The sequence below is a fragment of the Delphinapterus leucas genome, chromosome 13 (genome assembly GCF_059928025.1).
Source record: "Delphinapterus leucas isolate spDelLeu-1000000601 "Yukka" chromosome 13, BTC_Dleu_Yukka2, whole genome shotgun sequence".
Lineage (NCBI taxonomy): Eukaryota > Metazoa > Chordata > Mammalia > Artiodactyla > Monodontidae > Delphinapterus > Delphinapterus leucas.
This window is the reverse complement of record NC_143141.1, coordinates 14,786,779-14,804,403: the sequence shown is the minus strand read 5'-3', so window position 1 is coordinate 14,804,403 and position 17,625 is coordinate 14,786,779. Positions and strand designations below refer to the sequence as shown.

The 17,625-nt window shown below is 41.1% G+C and overlaps 1 pseudogene; it reads left to right on the top strand.

The window, feature by feature from the left end:
* The first annotated feature begins 15,228 nt into the window (after positions 1 to 15,228).
* On the top strand, positions 15,229 to 17,453 carry LOC111165452 (BTB/POZ domain-containing protein 9-like; annotated as a pseudogene).
* The last annotated feature ends 172 nt before the right edge of the window (positions 17,454 to 17,625 follow it).

The window sequence follows — 17,625 nt, the reverse complement described above, 5'->3', positions numbered from 1 at the left end:
TTCCACTCTTCCTCCACGTGGACATTGGCCTAAATCCACTCATTTCAGCAAGCATTTTTGGGGCTATCCCGTACCCTCCCAAAACACTTAAGGCCCTGGAAAAGGAAATAAAAATTTGAGATATAAGAATCCTGACCTCCAAGATCTGTTTCTAGTGGTAGAGACCCAACCACTGGGCCCAAGGGCTAGGTAAAAGTTAGACTATGGAGTAATTTTAGGGGCAGAAATGTGAGAACACAAGATTGAAAGGTGAGCCAACAAGAGTGCATCAAAATCAGCAGCTATCTTCAACTATCAGATTGGCAAATATTGAGAAGAATGATGACACCCAAATTTGGCAGGATGTGAGGAAACAGGCACTATCACCTACTGCTGATGGGAGCAAAAAAAATGGAGTGATACTGCTGTAGGGTAGCTGGCAACCTCTACCGAGATGGTAAATGTGCATCCCCTGTAACCCACCAATTCCAGGTCCAGGAAAGATGAGAGCCAGGAATTGTTATAAGACCATGGGGAAGCTTGGATGAATTTGATGACATGAGCCTACACTCAGCTGGATTTGTACCCTATCTACCGTGCATGCTAACAAGGGTGGGATGACCCTGCTCCTAACCCCATATAAATGGCATAATTGAGACAGCCCATAACTTTTCCTGATGGGTCATGCTTTTCTCAAATGAAAGCAGGACATTAGAGCAGACATTGCAAATATGGTATAAACCAATTATCATGAGTTGATGACTGTACTCTTTCCCATTGGCTTTGGACACTGCCTCAGCACCCTACACTGTCCTTCCTAATCAAGATAAAACCTTTATTCCATTTTTTATTTATAGCTGCTTGGTCCATCCCTGTCCATTGCCCTGATCCCTGGACAATCCTGTGGGATTTTGCAAGTCAAATGGCACTATATTTGTGAGAATATTTGTTACGTTTTTTTTTCTTTCTAACCAGTCAAGTGGGCTTGATGCTGCTGATCAAGTTTTCAAGTCATTATTCAATTCCCCCTTCCCTGAAAGGGAGGCCCTGCAAGGAAGACCACACAGGCTGATACAGGTAGGGTCATGGAGGCCAGGGAAGTGATTCTAGGAGCGTTTCTTACCTGCAGCCTGACTCCCAATGATGCTAAGTCAGGCTTGTTTCTGTGTCTCTAACTTTTCCAAAACTCAGAGGAAAGTTATTGTGGTCACATCAATCACCCTATGATATGTTGACCTAAGAAAATTTAATTTCAAAATGCCACATGTTTTCAGACCTAGAAACTCAACTGAAATTGTTTCTGCTTTGCATTGCATAATTTACTTGAAAATTGCAGACTACCTATCATTTGCTCTGAAAGCTTTATATCAACCTTTGACCCAAAGCACCAAAGTTCTGGAGAAAATGATGAAATGAATGGTACCATCTTCATTAACACAGCACCATGCCTGAAGCAGAAAAGGTGCTCCATCGATGGTAGCAATGTTCATCCTCCTTCAACAATTTTTGACAAGTAAATATTTTCAACTTTTGTATCTAAGCCAAAGGAGTTAGAAGAGACAGTTAACAGTCACACTTGTACTCAAGATTCCTGTAGGAAGATTTTTAAAAGATTTTGATTACTATCCAAAGTTTCTCAATCATGGAACTTTTGACATTTGCGGGGAGATCATCTTTGTTACAGGGGAGCTATCCTGTGTATTGTAGGTTGTTTAGCAACATCCTGGCCTCTACCCACTAGATGCCAGTAGCACCCCCTTCTCAATTGTGACAACCGAAAAGGTCTTCAGATACTGCGAAATGTCTCCTGTGGGGAAGGAAGTTACAAAATTGCCCCCAGTTGAGAGCAACTGATCATTTCCAAATCATCTGTATGAACTGTAACAGAAAGGAACAAATTCTATGATCAACTACAACTGCCTTATAAAGAAGAAAATCTGTTATGCAATAGGCCTTTTGTTTCAGCTCTGGTTACCTGATAGGTTTGGACATGCTCAGGTCAACCTGGAGCTGAATTTGTCAGCAGGCAGCCATCCAGACTTGATCATTCCCAGCAAAGGTGCCAGAGAAACCCTGCCAATGTAGACTACTCAGAAATGCTTGATACTATATATATATATATATATATATATATATATATATTTTTTTTTTTTTTTTTTTTTTTTTTTGCGGTACGCGGGCCTCTCACTGCTGTGGTCTCTCCTGTTGCAGAGCACAGGCTCCGGACGCGCAGGCTCAGCGGCCATGGCTCATGGGACCAGCCGTTCCACGCATGTGGGATCTTCCCGGACTGGGGCACGAACCCATGTCCCCTGCATCCCTGTGCCACCAGGGAAGCCCTGGATACAATATTTTTTTTAATATCTTTTAAAATATAGGGTTAAAGTAGAGGGAAAGTAAGAGAAATCTATAGAGGTCCAAGATGAGCAAACCCAAATACAGAGGTAAGCAAATGCTGAAGTTAGAACTCACCCAGAAGATACTTGCCAATCCCTGGGGGCCTAGAGCTTGTGTGCTGTGCTAGGTCTTGTGTACTGGCAACAGGAACAAACTCTGGGATGTATGTGGGCTGGGAAGTAGGATTAGAGGCGCTTTCATCAAGCCAGTACCTCTGAAAGGTAACAGTCTCGGCTGGTGAACTAGAAAAAAGCCTCAACCCTCAAAGTGTTGTCTAGGCCTTGGCTCTGAGTGAAATGGAAAAAAGATCCCTTCTAATAATCCCTAATCATAAGCCTATTTACATTTGTTTTAGGAGCTGGAATTCATAATCCTTATGGAACACCAAACTTAAAACTCCAGCACAGGGCTTCCCTGGTGGCGCAGTCGTTGAGAATCTGCCTGCCAATGCAGGGGACACGGGTTCGAGCCCGGGTCTGGGAAGATCCCACGTGCCGCGGAGCAACTGGGCCCGTGAGCCACAACTACTGAGCCTGCGCATCTGGATCCTGTGCTCCGCCACGAGAGAGGCCACGACAGTGAGAGGCCTGTGCACCGCGATGAAGAGTGGCCCCCACTCGCCGCAACTAGAGAAAGCCCTCGCACAGAAACGAAGACCCAACACAGCCAAAAATAAATAAATAAATAAATTTAACAAAACAAAAAAAACCTCCAGCACATTGGCACCAACCCCAAGCCCCATGGGGCTGTGCAACCAGCATGCAGGGACCTGGCCCTGCCCTGCAGCAGGTTGTCATCAGCCCCTCAACCCCCTGGGCACAGCCAACTGGGTGAGAGGCCTACCCCCCCACCACCACCTTCAGTAGGACTGCAGCCACTGCTTGAGGCAGGGCCTCACAGCCAATTGGGCTGGGGCCAGCCCCGCCTACCAGCACACCCACAGTATTAAGCCCTGCCACAACAGAAGGGCTCATGCACCCCACATAAGAGGCATCCCTAGAGCATATATCTCAGGTCACCTGAGGGTAGCATGCTTCTGGGCCCCATACAACATCTCCTACATAAGGTCAATTCTCCAAGACTGGGAAACATAACCAAATTACCTAATACATAGAAATAAACACAGAGAATTGGGCACAATGAGGAGACAGAGGAATACATTCCAAACAAAGGAAAAAGATATGACCTCAGAGAAGAAGAACTAAATGACATGGAGATAAGCAATCTACCCAATAAAGAGTTCAAGGTAATGATCATAAAGATGCTCACTGAACTTGGGAGAAGAATGGATGAACAGAGTGAGTATTTCAACAAAGAGTTAGAAAATATAAAGAAGAACCAAACAGAGCTGAAGAATACAATAACTGAAATTAAACATACATCAGAAGTAATGAAGAGTAGATTAAATGATACAGAGGAACAGATCAGTGATATGGAAGATAGAGTGGTGGAAATAACCCAAGCCAAACAGAAAAAAAAGAAGTTTTAAAAAGTGAGGATAGTTTAAGAGACCTCTGAAACAACATCAAGCATACTAACACTCACATTATAGGGATCCCAGAAGGAGATGAGAGAGAGAGAGAGAGAGAGAGAGAGAGAGAGAGAGAGAGAGAGAGAGGCAGATTACTTATTTCAAGAAATAATAGTTGAAAACTTTCCTATCCTGGGGAAAGAAACAGACCTCACATCCAAAAATTACAGAGAGTCCCAAACAACAAACATCATGAACCCAAAGAGGTCCATACCAAGATACATTATAATTAAAATGGCAAAAAATAAAGATAAAGAGGGAATCCTAAAAGCAGCAGGAGAAAACCAACTAGTTACATACAAGGGAGCTCCCATAAGACACAGCTGACTTTTCAGCAGAAACTCTGCAGGCCAGAAGGGAGTGGCATGATGTATTCAAACTGATAAAAGGAGAAAACCTACAGGTAAGAACATTTTACCCAGCAAGGTTATCATTCAGATTTGAAGGAGAGATAGTCTTACAGACAAGCAAAAACTAAAAGAGTGCAGCACCACTAAACCAGCTTTATAAGAAATGTTAAAGAGACTTCTCTACATGGAAAAGAAAAGGCCACAACTAGAAATATGAAAATTATGAAGGGAAAAATTATCACTGGTAAAGGAAAATATACAGTAAAGGTAGTAGATCAATTGCTTATAAAGCTAGTATGAAGGTTAAAAGACAAAGGTAGTAAAATCACCTATATTTACAATAAGTAGTTAAGGGGTACATGAAACAAAAAGATGTAAAATATGATGTCAGAAACATTAAACAGGGCTTCCCTGGTGGCGCAGTGGTTGAGAGTCCGCCTGCCGATGCAGGGGACACGGGTTTGTGCCCTGGTTCAGGAAGATCCCACATGCTGCAGAGCGGCTGGGCCCGTGAGCCATGGCCGCTGAGCCTGCGCGTCCGGAGCCTGTGCTCCACAACGGGAGAGGCCACAACAGTGAGAGGCCCGCATATCGCAAAAAAAAAAAAAAAAATTAAACATGGTGGGGGAGTAATAACATAGGGTGGTTAGAATACATTTAAACTTAAGAGATCATCAACTTGGACTTCCCCAGTGGCACAGTGGTTAACAATCAGCCTGCCAACTCAGGGGACACGGGTTCAAGCCCTGGTCTGGGAAGATCGCACATGCTGTGGAGCAACTAAGCCCATGTGCCACAACTACTGAGCCTGCGCTCTAGAGCCCATGAGCTACAACTACTGAGCGTGAGTGCCACAACTACTGAAGCCTGCACACCGAGAGCCCATGCTCTGCAACAAGAGGAGCCACTGCAATGAGAAACCTGCTCACCACAATGAAGAGTAGCTCCTCTCGCCACAACTAGAGAAAGCCCATGTGCAGTAACAAAGACCCAATGCAGCCAAAAAATATTAAAATATAAATAAATAAATAAATGTATTAAAAAAAGAGATCATCAACTTAAAATAATAACATATATATGATTATATATATATACACACACACACACACACACACACACACACACGTTGTTATTTATAAAGCTCATTGTGACCACGAACCAAAAACCTATAATAGATACACACACAAGAAAGTGAAAGGTATCCAAACATAACACTAAAGACGGTCATCAAATCACACGTAAAGAGAGCAAAAGAAGAAGAAAAGAAAAAAAGGAATTATGAAAAAAACTCCAAAAATTAACAAAATGGCAATAAGTAAATACATATCAATAATTGCTTTAAACATAAATGGACTAAACACTCCAATCACATACAGTGGCTGAATTGATACAAAAACAAGACCCATATATATGCTGCCTACAAGAGACTCACTTCAGATCTAAAGACACACACAGACTGAAAGTTAGGGGATGAAAAAAGGTATTTCATGCAAACAGAAACAAAAAGAAACCTGGGAAGGAGTTCTCTAATGACCTAGAGATTAGGATCCTGGGCTTTCACTGCCATAGCCCAGGTTCAATCCCTGGTCAGGGCACTAAGATCCTGCAAGCTGGTTGGTACAACCAAAAAAAGAAAAAGAAAGCTGAGGGAACAATACTTATATCAGAGAAAATAGAGTTTAAAACAAACACTGTAACAATAGACAAAGAAAAACATTACATAATGCTAAAGGGATTAATCCGACAAGAAGATATAATGATTAGAAATAAACATGCACCCCAAATAGGATCACTTAAATACATAAAGCAAATTTAACAAACATAAAGGGAGAAATTGAAAGCAATGCAATAATGGTAGGGGACTTAACACCTCACATCAATGGATATCCAGACAGAAAACCAATAAGGAAACACTAGCTTTAATGACAAATTAGACCCATGGGAATTAATATATATATAGAACATTCCATCAAAACCAGCAGAATACACATTCTTTTCAAGTGTGCATGGAACATTCTCCAGGATAGCTCACATGCTAGGCCACAAAACAAGTCTCATATTTTAAAAGATTGAAATGATATCAAGCATATACTCTGACCACAACTGTATGAGACTAGAGATCAACTACAAGATAAAAACTGCAAAAAAAAAAAAACTGCAAAAAAAACACAAGCATGTGGAATCTAATATGCTACTAAACAACCAATGTGTCATTGAAAAAATCAAAAAGAAAAAAATTTAAATACCTGGAGACAGATGAAAATGGAGACAGACAATCCAAAATCTATGGGATACAGCAAAAGCGTTTCTAAGAGGGAGGTTTATAGCGATACAAGCCTACCTCAGGAAACAAGAAAAACCTCAAATAGCAACCTAATCTTACAGCTTAAGGAATTAGGAAAAGAAGAAAAAACAAAACACAAAGTTAGTAGAAGAAAAGAAATAATAGAGTGGAAATAAATAAAATAGAGACTGAAAAACAATAGAAAACATCAATGAAACTAAGAGCTGCTTCTTTGAAAAAAAAAAAAAAAGAGATAAACCTTTAGCCAGACTCATCAAGAAAAAAGAGAGGGTCCAAATAAATAAAATCAGAAATGAGAGCAAAGACTGTCGCCATGTCCTGTCCACTGTCTGCTGCACATGGTGGGGTTTTGCTCCAGGACCTTGCTTCAGATGTGTAAGCTCCCCCATCCATTAAACCACTGATGTCTCTGAAACAAAAAAAAAGAAAGAAAGAAAGAAATGAAAGAGGAGAAGTTACAACTGACACCATAGAAATACAAAATATAATAAGAGACGACTATGAACCATTATATGCCAATAAAATGGACAAACTAGAAGAAGTGGATAAATTCTTATAAATGTACAATCTCCCAAGACTGAATCTGGAAGAAATAGAAAATATGAACAGACAGATTACCAGTAATTAAATTGAATCAGTAATTAAAAAATCTCCAAGTGGGCTTCCCTGGTGGTGCAGTGGTTAAGAATCTGCCTGCCAATGCAGGGAACATGGGTTCGAGCCCTGGTCTGGGAAGATCTCACATGCCGTGGAGCAACTAAGCTTGTGCACCACAACTACTGATCCTGTGCTCTAGAGCCCATGAGCCACAACTACTGAGTGCATGCCACAACTACTGAAGCCTGTGTGCCTAGAGCCCATGCTCCGCAACAATAGAAGCCACTGCAATGAGAAGCCTGCACACTGCAACGAAGAGTAGCCCCCACTCGCTGCAATTAGAGAAAGCCTGCACACAGCAACAAAGACCCAACACAGCCTTAATTAATTAATTAATTAATTAATTAAAAAAATCTCAAGCAAACAAAAGTCCAGGACCAGATGACCTCACGGGTGAATTCAACAAAACATTCAAAGAAGAATTAACCCCTATGCTTCTCAAATTATTTCAGAAAATTGTACAAGAAGGAATGCTTCTGAACTCATTCTATGAGGCCAGCACCACCCTGATACCAAGACCAGAAAAAACAGCACAAAAAGAAAATTACAAACCAATGTCACTGATGAACATAGATGCAAAAATCCTCAACAAAATAATGGCAAACTGAATTGAACAATACGTTAAAAGGTTCATACACCATGATCAAGTGGGATTTATCCTGGGGATGCAAGGATGGTTTAATATCCACAAATCAGTCATTGTGATACATCATATTAACAAACTGAAGAATAAAAATTAAATGATCATCTCAATAAATGCAGAAAAGGCTTTTGACAAAGTCAACGTTTATTTATGATAAAAACTCTCGACAAAGTGGGTATAGAGGGAACATACCTGAACAAAATAAAGGCCATATATGACAAATCCACAGCCAACATCATGTTCAATGATGAAAAGTTGAAAGCATTTCCTCTAAGATCAGGAATAAGACAAAGATACCCACTAGCACTACTTTTATTGAACATAATATCAGAAGTCCTAGCCACAGCAATCAGACAAGAAAAAGAAATAAAAGGAATCCAAATTGGAAAGGAAGAAGTAAAACTGCCACTGTCTGCAGATGACATGATACTATATATAGAAAATTCTAAAGATGCTACCAGAAAACTACTAGATATCATCAATGAATTTAGTAGAGTTTCAGGATACAAAATTAATATGCAGAAATCTATTGCATTTCTATACACTAACGACAAACTATCAGAAAGAGAAATTGAGAAAACAATTCTATTTATAATTGCATCAAAAAGAATAAAATACCTAGGAATAAATCTAACCAAATAGGTAAAAGGCTTGTACTCTGAAAACTATAAGGCATTGATGACTTTCTTCAGTTGAAAATGACACAAACAAATGGAAAGATATACCAAGCTCATGGATTAGAATAATTAATATTGTTAAAATGACCATACTACCTAAAGCAATCTACAGACTCAACTCAATCCCTATCAAAATAACAAAGGTATTTTTCACAGAACTAGAACAAGTAATTCTAAAAGACCCCAAATAGCCAAAGCAGTCTTGAGAAAGAAGGACAAAGCTGGAGGTATTATGCTCCCTGATTTCAAACTATACTACAAAGCTATGGGAATCAAAACAGTACGATACCAGCACAAAAACAGACACATAGATCAATGGAACAGAATAGAGAGCTTAGAAATAAACACACACTTATATAATCAATTAATCTATGACAAAAGAAGCAAGAATAGGGATTTCCCTGGCAGTCCAGCAGTTAAGACTCCATGCTTCCCCTGTAGGGCATGTGGGTTTGATCCCTGGTTGAGCCCATGCCACATGGTGCAGCCCCTCCCCAAAAAAGAAGCAAGAATATAAAATATGGAAAAGAGAGTCTCTTCAGTAAATGGTGTCTTTTCAAAAAATGGGAAAACTGGACATCTACATGCAAAAGAATCAAACTGGACTACTTTCTCACACTATATACACAATAACTCAAAATGGATTAAAGACTTAAATGTAAGACCTGAAACCATAAAACTTTTAGAAGAAAATATAGACAGTATGCTCTTTGACATCAGTCTTAGCAACATTATTTTGGATCCGTCTCCTCACTGAAGGGAAATAAAAGCAAAATTAAACAAATGGGACTACATCAAACTAAAAAACTTTTGCACAGTGAAGGAAACTATCAACAAGGTGAAAAGGCAACCTATTGAATGAGAGAAGATATTTGCAAATGATATATTTAATAAGGAGCTAATACCCAAAATATACAAAGAACTCATACAACTCAACATCAAAAAAAACAAACAACCCAATTTAAAAATGGGCAGAGGACCTGAATAGACATTTTTCTAAAGAAGACATACAGATGGCCAACAGACACATGGAAAGATGCTCAACATCACTAATCATTAGGAAAATGCAAATAAAAACCAGAATGAGATACCATCTCACACTTGTCAGAATGGCTATCATCCAAAAGATAACAAATAACAAGTGTTGGCAAGGATGTGGGGAATCCTTATGCACTGTTGGTGGGAGTGTAAATTGGTGCAGCCACTATGGAAAATAGTATGGAGGTTCCTCAAAAACTTCAAAATAGAACTGCCATATGATCCAGCAATTTCACTTTTGTGTATTTACCCAAAGAAAACAAAAACACTAATTTGAGAAGATATATGTACACCAAAGTTCATTGCAGCATTATTTACAAAGCCAAGGTATGAAAGTAACTTAAGTGTCTATCAATAGATGAATGGATAAAGAAGATATGGTGTATATATACAACAAAATATCACTCAGCCATGAAAAAAATAAATCTTGCTATTTATGACAACATCGGTGGACCTAGAGGATAGTACACTAGGTGAAATAAGTCATATAGAGAAAGAGAAATACCATATGATCTCCTTTATTTCTGGAATCTAAAAAACAAAACGAACAAACAATACAAACCGAAACAGACTCATAGATACAGAAAATGAATGGGTGGTTGCTGGGGGTGGGGGTGTGACATAGGTGAAGGGGGTTAAGAAATACAAACCTCCAGTTATAAACTAAATAATCCACTGGATGTAATATACAGCATAAAGAATATGGTCAATAACATTGTAATAACTTTATGTGGGGACCAATGGTTACTAGAATTATCGTGGTGATCCTTTCATAATGTATACAAATGTCAAGTCACTATACAGTACGACTGAAACTAACATAATATTGTACATCAACTATATTTCAATTTTAAAAATCTTACTACAAAGCTAAAGTAATCAAGGCTGTGTGATACTGGCATAAGGACAGACATATATATCAATGGAATAGAATTTAAAGCCCAGAAGTAAACAATCACATTTAGAGTCAATTGATTTTCAACCAGAGTGTCAAAGCAGTTCAATGGGGAATAGAAAAATCTTTTCAGCAAATGGTGTTGGGACAACTGGATATTCACATACAAAAGAATCAGTCTAGACCCCTATCTCATACCATATACAAAACATAACTCAAAATTCTCAAAGACTGAAATATTAGAGCCTAAACTATAAAGCTCTTAGAAGAAAAGATAGGTGTAAATCTTCATGATCTTGAATTAGATATGACACTAAAAACACACGTACAAAAAAAAGAGAGAGAAAAATTAGACTTTATCAAAATTTGAAACTTTTGTACCTCAAAGGACATGATCAAGAAAGCAAGAAGACAATGACACAATGGGAGAAAATTTTTGCCAAGAATATATTTGGTAAATGACTTGTGTCTAGAATATGTAAAGAGATCCTACAAACCCAATAATAATATGATAAGTAACCCAATTTTTTAAATGGGCAAAGAACCTGAATAGACATTTCTCCAAAGAAGATATACAAATGGTCAATAAGCGCATGAAAAGATGCTCAACATCATTAGTCATAAGGGAAATGCAAATCAACATATATGTTCACCTGATTGATGACAAAGGCAACACCTGCAGTAGTACAGTGGGGAAAAGGGGAAAAGATGTTCTTTTCTAAGGCAACTGAATAGCCCAAGAGACAGAATAGATCTTGACTCCCTACCTCACATTCATGAAAATCAATTCTAGGTAAATTATAGGTCTAAATGTGAAAGGTTAAAAAACTAATCTTTTAGGATAAAACTTGAGGTAGGCAAATGTTTCTCACCATGACACAAAATAACGAGTTATAAAGGAAAAAAATGATACGTTGGACTACGTTCAGATCAAAGACTTCTGTTCATCAAAAGACACCATTAAAAGTGTGAAAAGGCAAGCACAGAGTGGGGGAAGATATTTACAATAAAGGACTCACATGGCAGGCTGGGATGCACAATTCAGATTCCTCTTCAAGAGAGGATTCACTGCAGACCTGTGAGGAGTGTGGTTAACTCACAACCTCCTGCTGTTAGCTCCTTCAGGTCCACATCAGCTTTTGAGCCCAGGTCATGTTCTTGTGGTGACTCTTGACCAATGATTGAGAAAGGCACTGATAACCAACCATGTTCTTTGCAGGGTGTTCCTCAACCAAAGATAAACAAGGCATTCGTACAAGGTCCTAGCTGTTTCCACCCCACCATGGGACTCCTCTAATGGGCAGCCTTTGCTCCAGAGCTCCCTGTTGGGCTGTCAGAGAGCTTCAGGTCTACACTGTAGTCTGATGGCCCCCTCCCAATCCTGCTTTCTCTCCTTTTCTTTCACTGGTGCTACTCCACCATAAGCTTTTCATACTACTTACTCCACCTCAGTCTCTGCTTCCCAGAGAACTCAAATCAGTTCAACTTATATCCAGAATACATTAAAAGAACCACTTCACATCAATAAATAAAATGGCAGACAACCCAATAGAAAAACAGGCAACATATATGAATAGGCACTTCATAAAAGAGAATATCCTAATGGCCAATAAATAAATGAAAATGTTCTTATATTAGTTTCCTGGGATTGCTATAACAAATTCCCATAACCTTGGTGGTTTAAAACTACAGACATTTATTTTCTTACAATTCTGGGGACTAAAAGTCTGAAATCAAGATACTGGCAAGGTCACACTTCTTCTGGAAGCTCTGAGGGAAAATCCATCCCTTGCCTTTTCTGGTCTCTGGTGGTTGCTGGCATTCCTTGGCTTGAGGCTGCATCATTCCAATCCCTACCTCCATCTTCCCTCCACCTCCTCCTCTGTGCCTCTCTCTTATGAAGATATCTGTTATATCATTTAGAGCCCACTAGATAATCCAAGATAATCTCTTCATCTCATCCTTAATTTAATCACATCTGCAAACACTTTACTATATAAGATAATATTCACAGCTTCCAGGAATTAGGACCTGATATCTTTTGAGTGCACCATTCAGCCCACTCAATCTTGTATCATTAGTTGTCAGGCAAATGCAAATTAAGATCACAACGTGCTGTTACTTTACAACCACCAGAGTAGCTAAAATGAAAAAGGTGACATCAAGTGTTGGCAGAAATGTGGAGCAACCAGAACTCTCATACATTGCTCATGTAATAAATTGATACAACTATGCCACATAACTGGGTGGCAGTACTAAAAGCTAAGCATAGGCATACCCTAAGACCCCAAAATTCTAGTCCGAGGTATGTGGCAGTTTTAAAACACAGCTGCAAATTCTTTGACACTCCTTTTATCAAAAAACAGATGTCTATATCCACTGCCTTTGAATCACGGAGGGTTTATGACTGTTTTGACCAATAAAGTGTGGTGTTGGTGACACTGTGACTTTTTTTAAAATAATAATTTATTTATTTAGGCTGCACCGGATCTTAGTTGCAGCAAGTGGGATTTTTGTTGTGGCGTGCGGGATCTTTAGTTGCATCACTTGGACTTCTTAGTTGCGGCATGCGTGTGGGATCTAGTTCCCCAACCAGGGATCGAACCCAGGCCCCCTGCATTGGGAGCACAGAGTCTTACCCACTGGACCACCAGGGAAGTCCTGACACTGTGTGACTTTTGAAGCCAGATCATAAAAGGTCTTACAGCTTCCATTTCAATTGCTAGAATACTTTCTCTTAGAGCTCCCAGTCTCCAGGTAAGAAGTCTGACTACATGAGGCCCCCATGCTGTAAGGAAGCCTCAGCCACATGGAGAGACTGTGGACAAGTACCCTGAAGTCCAGTTCCAGTTTAGCCCAGTCTTTGAGTTATCCCAGCCCAGACACCAGATAAGTGAGTGAAGAAGTCTCCACAAGATTCCAGCCCCTGGCCATTGAATCACCCCCAGCCATTTGTGTTTTCCCAGCTGAGGCCCCAGACAAGGTAGAGCAGAGTACAAATTGTACCTTCTGTATCTTATCCAAATTCCTTACCCACATAATCAATGAGTATACTAAAATGAGACTGTCATGCAGCCATAGGTAACTGAGACAATACCTAACAGAAATATGTATATAAATTCACTGAAATATAAATACAAGGATATTCATAGCAGCACTATTTGTACTAGCTCCAAACTGGTGACTACCTCAAAATGCCTATCAGTAGTGGAATAGATTAATAACCTGTGGTATATTCACACAGTGGAATACTACACAACAATAAGAATAAACAAATTACGGGCACACAAAATAATATGGTTGATACCCACAAACATTTAGGGCTTTGAACAACACAATCCAGACACAAAAAACATATATTGATTATTCCATTTATACATAATTTTTATAAATTTAAAAGTAGGCAAAACAAAGCAAATCTATGATGTTAGAAGTCAGGATAGTGGTTACCCTTGAGGGAAGTAGTAGCTAGAAGGTTTATATCCGGGTAGTGTTCTGTTTCTTGAGCTGAGTGTCGGTCACATAGGGTTGATCAGTTTGTGAAAATTTGTCAAGCTGTATACTGTAAATTGCACATTTTTATGTAAATATGTTACATTTCAATAAAAATGGAAAGAAAGAAATTTGTGCCTTGGAAGCCATGAAATAGAGTATTTCAAAGGGAGAAGGATGGACAGCACAGAGACAGTAACTGAAAGATGATGGTCTTGAGGCTTAAAAGAAACAATCTTGGTTCCAAGTTTTCAATGGAACTTTACTACCAAAAAAATCCCAAGACTGGCCTGATATAACTTGTGAGTGTTAATTCAACCCACTCCAAAGTACACTGTAAACCCCAAGTCTGCACCAGCAGAAGCAGACTGAAGACAATGAGGCTCCGAGAAACAGACCTTCCAGTGCCCACACAGATGTGGCCATGGAGGATGAGAGACGGGGAAGAAACTGAGAAGGCAGAGCCACAGCCACAAAGGACCTTTATGTCCTATAGCGTCTCTCCCTTCCTTGTACCATCCAACTGACTGGTACATAGGTGTGAGGGCTGGAGCTCCAGAAGCCACCTTGGACCTTGAGAAAGGAAACCATGGGCTATGAAGCAGTGGGGTGATGAGATAAAAGACCCAGAGAACTTGGCAGTGAACCAGGCAGCGGACCCTACTGCCAGGGCTGGAGGTCTCCGCTATCCTGCTCAACTGCACTTGGTGATTGCTACAGACCAGTGACTGCTGCATGCTGCCCATTCCCCCCTTTTTTAAATGAGAGTTTTAACCACTAAAACCTATTCTCAATCGTTGTTCAGCAGATGGGTTGTCATTTAGTTTATAGGTCACTGGACTATGAAGAGTCACATCTGAGCCTGAAAAGAAGGACTTTGAGCTAGATGTCAGAGGGTGAGACCTCTGAGGTTTCTCTTTTGGAAGATGAGTGTGTTCTAGATGGGGGAAGGGAGTATAAAATGGATGTTTAACAGCCAAAAGACAGACTGTGATAGAGATTTGCTACTTGCCTATGCCAGGAGCCATTGTCTTCCTTTTCCTTATGTCAGAACCACAAATTTAAATGGGAAGGTAGGCAGGAGCGGCGAGGACGGCGGAGGAGGGGGCCATGGCTACGATGGGGGTGCGGAATGGGTGGAAGAGGCGTCTGTGAGGGCGGTGAGGTCTCAGAGGAACATCGTGGGGATCCACGACTAGCATCTGTTCTACAAGACGAGTAACAGCCACCTTCTTTGCCGCTTTGCTGAAGTGGGGGAAATTGATCACATGCACATATTTCTGAGCATATTTGTGCCTTGTTGATTGGGGAAGAACATGGCTATGTCACATTTGTTGTGGAAAAGAAATGTTTTCTTGCCCACAGGGTAATTTTAGCAGTCAGGTGCCAATATTTTGGAGCATTACTATATGGTGGAATGTGACAATCTCAGCCTGAAGTCGAAATCCCTCTCCAGGACACCACTGCAGAAGTCGCAATGCTATTTCCATACATCTATTCAATACACTAGGTAGGCGAGGCTGACAGATAAGAAGGAGGAGGTGGGCTTCCCTGGTGGCGCAGTGGTTGAGAGTCCGCCTGCCGATGCAGGGGACACGGGTTTGTGCCCCGGTCCAGGAAGATCCCACATGCCACGAAGCAGCTGGGCCCATGAGCCATAGCCGCTGAGCCTGCGCGTCTGGAGCCTGTGCTCCACAACAGTGAGAGGCCCACGTACAGCAAAAAAAAAAAAAAAGAAGGAGGAGGTGCTGCTGGACTTTTTGAGCCTGGCTATAATATGGATTTCCAGAGCTGGAGGACTCTACCTCTGAGTACCTCTGCACCATACTTAACACGCAGAATGTCTGTATGACTTTTGATGTTTCCAGTCTCTACTCGCTTCCCAAGTTAACTTGGATGTGCAGCATGTTTATGGACAGAAATGTTCAGGAGGTGTTCTCAAGCCAAGGCTTCCTCTCCCTTTCTAAAACAGCACTTTTAAACGTCGTATTAAAAGATTCATTTGCAGCTCCCGAAAAAGATATTTTCTTAGCCTTGTTAAACTTGTGTAAGCGTAATTCGAAGGAGAATCATGCTGAAATCGTGCAGCCTGTGTGGTTGGCTTTGATGAGCCTCACTGAACTTCTGAATGATGTGAAGCCTTTGGGACTGTTGTCCCCTGATGCCATTCCGGATGCTATTAAAGTTCAATCAGAGAGCCGGGACATGGACCTCAACTATAGAGGCAAGCTCATACCAGAAGAGAACATTGCAACTATGAAGTATGGAGCCCAGATGGAAAAAGGGCAGATGAAGTCGGCCTTATCAGATGGTGACACTCAAAATTATGATTTGGATCATGGATTTTCTAGGCATCTGTTTGATGATGACTGCCATTCCGGCATCGAGATTAAGCCGTGTCAGCCGTCCATTAGCAATCATATTCGGATACTCCTGTTGGACCGAGATAGCCGGTCTCATTCATATTCCATTGAAGTGTCAATGGATGAACTTGATTGGATCAGGGTGATTGATCATTCACGATATCTGGGTCGTTCTTGGCAAAAGTGATATCTTCCAGCCCATGTCAGCAGGTATATTCAAATAGTTGGGACTCATAACAGTGAATAAGAGTTTTCACATTGTGGCTCTTGAACGTATGTTTACAAACAAAGCCTTCACTCTGGAGGAGGGGCTAATAGTGCCCATGGAGAACGTTGTAAACACTGCTGATTCTGCCAGTATGATTGAAGGGGTCAGTCGGGGCCAAAATACCTTGCTGAAGGAGGACACCAAGAACTCTGATTGGGATTCTGGCTATACATGTCATCAGCTGGGAAGTGGTACAATTGGGGTTCAACTGTCACAGTCATACATGATCGGGTCAATGTGGTTATTACTGTGGGACTGTGAAGATCAGAGCTACAGCTGTTATGTTGAGGTTTCCACCAACCAGCAGCAGTGGACCATGGTATCCAAAAGAACTAAAGTCACCTGCAAGTCCTGGCAATCAGTAACTTTTGAAAGACAGTCAACCTCCTTCATCCGAATCGTTGGAACACACAGCACTGCAAACAAGGTGTTCCACTACGTCCACTTTGAGTGTCCGGAGCAGCAGAGCAGCCAGAAGGAGGAAAACAGTGAGGAATTGGGGACAGGGGACACCAGCCTGGCCAGTCAACAGCTCGACCTGCACGTCCTGTAGGCGCCCAGCGGCAACTCACTGCCTTCCAGCCCAGGCTCCAGCTCATACTCAGCCATCCAGCAGCACCGATAAAGGTAGTGCACGTGTGGAGTGACTCGGGTGGGCCCAGATGGTGCAGGAACCGTGTCCTCCCAGAGCCGGGATCCCTGTGGACTACCCCCCCATCCCTCCCTGGGAGGAGCAGACCTGGCTGCAGAAACGGACACAGAACAGGTTTCCTCCCAAGGACACAGAAGGGCTGCTTTGTTCTCTTCGATTTGTTCAAATCAGGCTGGTCTCCAGGGGGAGAAAGTGGGTCTTCAATCTTCATCAAGTCCCCTATTAACACCCTACCTCTCTAATCTAACCCCACAAAGGGCACGGAAAGAAGTAGTAGACAGGCCCGAGTCGGAATATAAAAATGGCATATGAACACGGGAATGGAAGAGAATATATTAAGCCTTCATTACCTGGAGGCACCCTTTAGGAAATGGGTTT